Source organism: Podarcis muralis, chromosome 3, assembly GCF_964188315.1.
Source record: "Podarcis muralis chromosome 3, rPodMur119.hap1.1, whole genome shotgun sequence".
Classification (NCBI taxonomy): Eukaryota; Metazoa; Chordata; class Lepidosauria; order Squamata; family Lacertidae; genus Podarcis; species Podarcis muralis.
The window spans coordinates 36,048,626-36,057,239 of NC_135657.1; positions in this window are offsets into that span (position 1 = coordinate 36,048,626).

Sequence of the window (8,614 nt, forward strand, 5' to 3'; positions counted from 1 at the left end):
GGGGTTAAGGACGGTTGGATTAAGGACGTCAAGGTTCCAAGGGCAGCTGCTGACACCACGAGGTAAACAAAATTACAGATTAATTTTAGCATTGTTGATTAATTAACAAGGTAGCTGTTGTGTTTTTCTGAGCTCTCTGGTAGTACAGCTGAGTAAAACCAGACTTAGGTAAATGGCCAGATTATTCCTTGAGTATTTTACATGAATGGCACATTTTTATCCTGAAAGTATGTGCTGTTTTTGCTAATGTTTTGGACAGAGTGCCCTGGTTTCCTTTTACAGACCTCCAGGCCAATGTCCTTTACTTCAGGAAAGCAAACAAGCCCGCTTTCCCTCAAGATTTAAGCTTCAATAATCTGTGGCTCTGCAGCCAAGTCATGGTACTCAACAGAAATATTAGAAGTTGTAACTGTGTGTGGCATTGGTTGTTGGCACAGATCGACGAGGGGAAAGGGGAGGGTGTCCGCAGAGTTTCACCGAATGAACATGACTGTGGAGAGGTGATAACTCTTGCTACCCACAAAGTCTCGTGTCTCCTATTCTGGCTGGCAATTTGAGAGACTCCGTTCTGCCCAAGTCTACTCCCAGTTGTGGTCAATGGAAAAGGCAGAATGCTGCCAGAGCCTCTGTACTTTTGAGTTCACAGAGAATTCAGGCAAAGCTGTAAAAGTCCTGCTGGCACAGAAGGCAAGTGCCTGGACAAACCTTCCAGTGGTTCAGAAATGTTCTTGACACGCAGCCAAAAGTATCGTACTTGCACAGTAATGGGATACACGAAGAACCACCCCACAGCAACAAGTAAAAGACACGAAGGACTACACAAATACCTTGTGTTGGTGGTGAGAATATTGGATTTGGGTTTGGATAAGGGGCACATTTTATTGCCCGTGGAGCTGTAATTGTGTAGCCTCTGAGGTAACCAATCATTGGTCTTCAGTGGGTGAGTTGTGATGTGACCAATGTGGGGCTACCTGAGAGAACTATTTCAAATAAAATTAGGAGCCGAGTTCTGCTGAGAGAGGAGACGAAGAGTCCTTATTGAATATATTGTCTTCCTGCCATTCCTTACCTGTTGTTCTAGATGCAGTGGTTGAAGTTAGTCTAAGCACTGGGCCAGATCAGTGGGGGGGGGGGAGAGAGAAAGAGATCCTGCCACCCTTCCACTATGAACTTTTATGCTTTGTTTGTTTGTGATTTGGCCCATTCCCAATATAGTGGGGAAGAGGAATGTTGGCAATTGCTTTACTATAGGCTTACAGTAAAGTTTCTAGAGAGTTTGGATTTGATATCCCGCCTTTCACTCCCTTTAAGGAGTCTCAAAGCGGCTAACATTCTCCTTTCCCTTCCTCCCCCACAACAAACACTCTGTGAGGTGAGTGGGGCTGAGAGACTTCAGAGAAGTGTGACTAGCCCAAGGTCACCCAGCAGCTGCATGTGGAGGAGCAGAGACGCGAACCCGGTTCCCCAGATTACGAATCTACCGCTCTTAACCACTACACCACACTAGCTCTCAACATCCAAAATCTCCCAGGGTGGTCCTGGCAGTGCCTCTAGAGTTCATCCTTCTAAGACAAGGCTAAGGAATCTGTGGCCTTCCACGTGTTTTTTTTGGACTAGATATGCCATCAGCTCTGACCATTGGCTGTGCAGGAGTAGGGCTGATGGGATTGGAGCCCAGCAACAACAGGAGAGCCATTGCTTCTTTGGCCCTCGGCTTTTTAAAATTAAAATTCTTAAGACTCCTTTCTCAGAAAGACTCGATGTGATGTACAAAAACACAAGAGATGTTTCAACTGAGCAGCGAAAGTAACAGTACCATAATTGTTGCCAGTGCAAAATGAGTAGAAACATTACAGTGGTGCCCCACAAGACGAATGCCTCGCAAGACGGAATACCCGCTAGACGAAAGGGTTTTCCGTTTTGGAGGTGATTTGCAAGACGAATTTCCCTATGGGCTTGCTTCACAAGACGAAAATGTCTTGCGAGTCTTGCCATTTTTTTCCGCTCCCCCCCTTTTTCTAAGCCGCTAAGCCGCTAATAGCCTTTTAGCAGCTCAGCTGCTAAGCCTTTAATAGCCGCTAAACCGCTAATAGCGCTAATCCGCTTAGCCGCTAATGGGGTTGCTTCGCAAGACGAAAAAAACGCTAGATGAAGAGAATCGCGGAACGGATTCTTTTCGTCTTGCGAGGCACCACTGTAATTGCACCTAGCCAATAAGGGTAGTACTGGAAAACCAGCTAAAAAGGAATGGGATAGATTGTGAGAGCCAGTGTGGTGCAGTGGTTAAGAGTGGTAGTCTCGTAAGCTGGTGAACCGGGTTCGCGTCTCTGCTCCTCCGCATGCAGCTGCTGGGTGACCTTGGGCTAGTCACACTTCTTTGAAGTCTCTCAGCCCCACTCACCCCACAAAGTGTTTGTTGTGGGGGAGGAAGGGAAAGGAGATTGTTAGCCACTTTGAGACTCCTTAGGGTTGTGGTAAAGCTGGATATCAAATCCAAACTCTTCTTCTTTTTCTCATTATTGCGTTTCTTTTCCTGGAGCCTCTGGCAAAAGTGGAGCCAGAAAGTAGGAATGGAAGGAGGCGGCAGCATTACATCGCTGCTGTAGCAGCTGTGTAAAGTGGTTCCACGTGGATCGAACCAGGGCCTAACTGGCTGCTGTATTCATTGCCGTGTGGTTCTGGGCAGCGGTTTTACATCAACAAACTGTTATTTATTTACTTTAGAACTTGCATTCCATGGAAGAAGATGCTCCAAGATAGTGAGATGGCTAAAATTAAATGCAGCTGGCAGAAGTGTGGAAGGTAGGGAGGGAGTGGGGAGAGATCCCTTTGGTGAAGAGAACAAGCTTTGGCAAAAAAGCACAAAAAACCCACCATTGCTTCTGGAAAATTTCCCTGCTCCAAATTTGGTAGAATCATCTCTTGCCCTTTGCATAGCCCTAGAATTTCAAGGACTTGTCTTGGTACAGTCTGTCATACTGTAGAAAGCTATCCTTGCAGTACTTTAGGGTGTGATCCTTCTTCTTGAGATCAATTTTTTTAAATCCAAAGTTGCCAGGTATTTAAAACCTGGGACTTGCAGATGCAAAACATATGCTTTGCCACTGATCCGTGGCCCTTCCCTCCCATCTCCCCTTCTCAATAAACAAAGACCTGATTAGCATCTCTCAGATGATGGCAGATTTATCACTGCTACAAAATAAAAACAGCATCCTAATGACTGCAAGCTTCCTCTCTCCTCTCTTCCAGATGAAATGTTGTGCCAAATCACTCTCTTGGCCACAGAATAGAATGAAGATCCAAATTCTGTATGACAGAAGCTCAAATCCCGTGCATGGAGTTCATAATGCAAATTTGGGGGATCTGCTTTATTTGCGCAATTGATTCTGGTTGCTGTATTTTAGTGTGGCAGATGAGAAATGCTGTTTAACATCTGTATGAGAGACACCGTAGAAGAGTGGGTAGCGGCAGACAAGGACCCCAAGTTCAAATTCCAGTCAGACCTGAAGCTCCTTGAATGAGGGGCTGAAGGTTGCTATATCCCTGCTTAATTTACCCCACAGGTTTGTTGTGGGGATAATGGGGAGGGGTAGAACTACCTGTTACCCCACGGCTTCCTTGAAGGAAATGATAGGCTAAAATGTCCTTTTACAAATGATGGTGCGAGAGATCATTCACCGTTTGGGAGATAGGTGCCATCTATATTCTAATGAAGCCCATTCAGGGACTTCACTGAAGGGACATGAGTGATTGTCTGAAATCTGTGATTGGTTGGATGAATGCTGTCAAACTGAAGCTCAATGCAGATATAATGGATGTGTTGGGAATGGGTGTACAATACACCTCAGAAGAAGTCAAAGGTTGTTACTTGGAGGCAGTGCTTTTTTTCTTAAAAAAACATTTAGGGGTACTCTTATTTTCCTACTCATATTGAAATACTGCCCCTCAATGAGGCCAAACTTAGATTCAAAAAATGTTTAGGGGTATGTGTACCCCTGCATCCCCCCAGAAAAAATCACTGCTTGGGGGCATTCCTGTACCCACCTGTGGTCTGTTCTCCATCTTACATGCTGTGCACACTGAGAAATTCACAGGAAAACAAGGAACCAGTTGCACTGACACATGCAAGCTATACTCACCTTTCCATTGAAGTATTGTGATATGTGTTTTCAAAAGGTGTTTGGGGAATTTTGCTTGTCTGAAATGCAGCATCAACGCTCTAGAAGGGCTTGGAATGGAGAATCTGGTCCTCCGTAATATTTTCATGTGAAGCTTTAAACAGCAGGGAATCAATATTTATTTCTGTGGTTGATAAATAAGTTTCTTAAAAACAAAAATCAGGCAAAGGAGCTTATAAAGAAATCTTCCAGTCGGAAGAGCGAATTTTCGTTGAGAAGCAAACTTAAGTTTTCTTCAGAACCTCTCATTTGTCTTGACGAAACATCTGGTTTGATCTGCCTCATTCCTTCTGATATAGCATAGTCTGTATGATGATGGACTAGTCCAGGAATGAGGAACCTGTAGTTGTCCAGATGTTTCTGGGCTTCACATCCCATCAGCCCCAACCAGCCATGGTCAATGGTTAGGGCTGATGGGAGCTGAAGTCCAATAACAACTGGTGGGCACAGGTTCCCCCAGCCCTTGGCTAGTCTGGAAGGAAGAGGGTGTTGTCTGCAGACATCCAAGGCCACCATCTTCCAGAAGCTAAGCAGGGATTGCATTGGATAGGAGACCTCTGCGGTACTTTGGATTCCATGATGGAAGATGGAATGTGAATGTAATAAACAAATTTGGTTATGAACAGTAGAGGTTTGGATGAGATCACTGACAAATTCCTTTCAGGTCTATCAATCTGTGATTCAGACGCTATTATTTTTAGATAATCTCTCCTTCTGGGGTTCTAACAGGGCTGGAATGAATGTTCACCATATGTATGTTTCGTCTGCCTTTTCTCCCATGAGTAAACCCTGGCCCATTTCACTTTTACACTATGAAGCTTGTTTGATTGCCTCCCTTCCCTTTGCACAATTTGGATCTAGGTGTTTCTGGTTTGGGATAAAACCTAGACGGCTCAAATGGTTTCTGTGCCAGATTCAATTCCCCAGCTTCTCCTGCTATACTCCCATCCCTTTTCTCTTGCAGGATGGGGGGGGGGGGAGAGATTAATGGAGAACAGATAGGAGTTGGCAGCATCCACACCCAGAAAGAAGCTTGTTTATGAATGAGATTAAGATTGCCGGTTTGGAGTTTCTCCTTTTCACCCCATAGCAATGCTGGGACGTGCTTTGTCTGACTCCCACTACCCAGACTTGGCAGTTGGCAATAAATGATTGGACTTGCCAAGGGGAATGCAGTCAGCTGTGGTTGAAACCCCAGACTGCTCCATTTGGAGAGCAGTACTTGTGGTGAGCTGGTGCTTATTGAGAAGTTTCATTTTTGTTTCTGCTGAAGGGCAGGAACGAGACCGGGATATGTGGCTCCAGACTCAAGATATGATTGTTAAGGAGCTGGAAAATCCATAAGGAATTAGATGCTGTTCCAGCTTGCTAGGGACATTCTTTGAGTAGCCATTTTGTGAACTTTCTGAGTGGTTTCCAGAGCCAGTTGTGGTATTGTAGAACATGACAATAGTGAAGAGAATGGGTGAGGGCAGAGAGAAATGGTCGGACATTCATAGGTTGTCTGAAAGAACCTGAGACCTAAGGCTCCTCCCTCAACTGTCATCAAGCAGCAGCCAGCCATTGCATCTTGAACAAATACCTACTGACATCCTTTTCTTACTGTCAAGAAAACTCTTTTCTACACTGGCAGCTGTTGGCTTTGCCCAGTAGCTTGTTGGTTGGGAAGTGCTTTAGAAGAAAAATGTTCTACTTGCCCGTGGACATGGTCATTAACTGCAGTGGTCTTACTTGCTTTGTGTATAAATGTGGCTGTACAAGACATATGAAGCACAGGGGGCAGGAGGAGAAACTCTTCAAACTATGGAAAACAGAGCAAGGCTTTTATGATTAGTTGTGATGTAGTTGTGTTGACTCTGGTCCATGGGGTCACGAAGAGTCGGACACGACTAAACAACAAAGTTGTGTTGACATGATTTTCCAGGTGGATTTGTGGTGGGGCTGGTTTGCGTGGTGCTTTGATTTCATTTGGTTTGTATAGCTTTTGGGTGAAATCAGTAATAAATCAGCAAGATTTGCTGATTTATTACTGATCTAACAACAGAATGGACACCGTGGGCCTCTGATTTTCCCCTCATTCCTTATGTCCTTCACATGCCCCCAGAATCTGCTCTGCAAGATTGGGGATCCCCCAGAGCAAGTTGGAGAACTTAAAGGAGGAAAGGAAGGGAGTGTTCCACTCTGTGAGTCGAAATCAACATGCATGGCATTCAATTTTGTAAGCTGTATTGTAAAATGTGAAATAGAAATTGATGATTATGATACAATTAGTGTTGAAGTTGCGAAACAGCATTCTTCGATGGTTAGTGTCATACTTTTGCATATGTAATTCTTTTGGCGTGAGGTGTTTAATGTTTTATTATGTTTTTACACAAGCCGCCCAGCCAGATGAGATGTGCACAATTATTATTATTATTATTATTATTATTATTATTATTATTATTATTATTAATTATAGCACTATCCTACTTGCTGCATTGATGATGTAGACTTTAGCACAGGTAGAGACTGAATCAATCCAATCTTAAGGTGTTGCTGTGAAATGAAGAATAAAATGCTTGTTTTAGTGAACATTAATAGAGTTTATTGCTTAAATTTGTTTGGCTCACCGAACAAAATAACTCAGTGGAATAAAATAGGGGCAATATATCTTTAATTTTTTTTTTAGTATTACATTATATTCTTATAAAAAGGTGCAGATAAAAAGGATGCTACAGGTTTTGTACATTTAATTTCATTTATAATCTTAAATTGACCAACAAATGAGGAGACACCAAAGCATTAGAGGAGCAAGATGAAAACATGCAAGCACACGCACACGCACAGGTTTTCTTAGCAGTTCTTGGGCAGGGACACTTGCCATGTTCATATACAAGATGGTGTAAGGCAGATTAGTTACCTCTTAAAATGGTAGAATTCCTCCCTTTATAAATGAAAATTCTGAGCTAGAATAGTGGTGGCAACCTAACCTATATTACTGGTTTTGATTAGTCAAGCCAGAATAACATATTTCAGTAGTGGGGAACAAGTAGCCCTCCAGATGATGTTGGACTTCCATAAGCCCCAGCCAGCATGGCCCAGGGGTCAAGGATAATGGTAATTGTAGTCAAACAACATCTGGATGGTCACAGCTCCCTCGCCCTTGATGTAGCTGGCTGTGTTCATGGAACTAGCCCTTGAGCCAGTGACATTGTTGCATAGAAGATAAGGAAAACAGAAGGTGCACATCTTCATTCTACTGGGGAGGGGGGACCAGATGCAAAGACTTTGCAGATACACCTGGAGGCACCTGCTTCTCTTGTTTAACACTGCTGCCCATTCTACAGCTCAGCTTTGTGATGAAAAAACACACAAGGGCACTGAGAAACTGTCTGTGTGTGCTGGGCCAGCAATGGCATATACTTTGGACTTGATTTGTGTTATGGTTGCCCAAAAAGGTTGTTTGTTGTTGGGATGGGGAACCTGTGGTCCTCCAACTGTTATTGGACCACAAGTCCCTTTGTCCCTGACCACTGGCCATGCTGGCTAAGGCTGGAAGGCCACATGTTCCTCATCCTTCTGCAACACATCAATGTGTGTGTGTGGTGTGTGGTGCAGGGAGGGCTTCCTGAGCATTAAATCTTTCCTTCAATGGAAGCCCAGCCTACTGACCTATCCTGCCTGAGCAGGGTCAAGTATGGAACTCTGCTTGCTCCAAATATACTGGTGCAGTCTCAATAGTCATGGCTGCAATGCGGTGTATACACAAAAATAGCAAACTAAAATAAGGCGAAATAAATAGAGGTGTGGCATTTACAGGGTTCCCCTAAAAACATTCCTAAAATTGTATTTTTTTTAATTATTAGAACATTAAAAAAAACAGAACTGCATACATCATGTACATAACAGAACTGTACAACTGATCTCCTTTCCCTTCATGGAAACTTATAAGATATAAACCTATTTCAATGACTACTGGGCTATAACTTGGGGTGGGGGGGTGGCAGAAAGAAAAAGGTCTGCCCAAAGAAGTTGAGGTGGGCATGGAGAACCACAGCTCTTCTGTAGGACAAGTGCTTTGCTCTCCTTCACTTTGTTAAACGTAATACTTCTAAAAGACCTGCAAACATTGTCTTCCAAATGAGAAATATCTCATTAAGCCCTTGCCATGTCCCCCCCCCCCCCCCAGATTCTGGGATGAGCGGACTCAAACTTTGGTTTTTATTACCCCTTGCAAAACTTGGAATGCTTTTTCCCTGGGAAATGCTCCATTGGCTGGAAGGAGATGAACCATTTGGATCTAACCAACAGAGGAGACTTCTAAACCTGAACTGTTACTGTATTGCCATCGCTGTTAACCGGCGATGGATTTGGATTAGCACGCCCACCTGGGTTAGGAACACATAGCCCAGTCCTAACATCATTGACACACTTTGCAACCAAAGTCCACAGAAGAA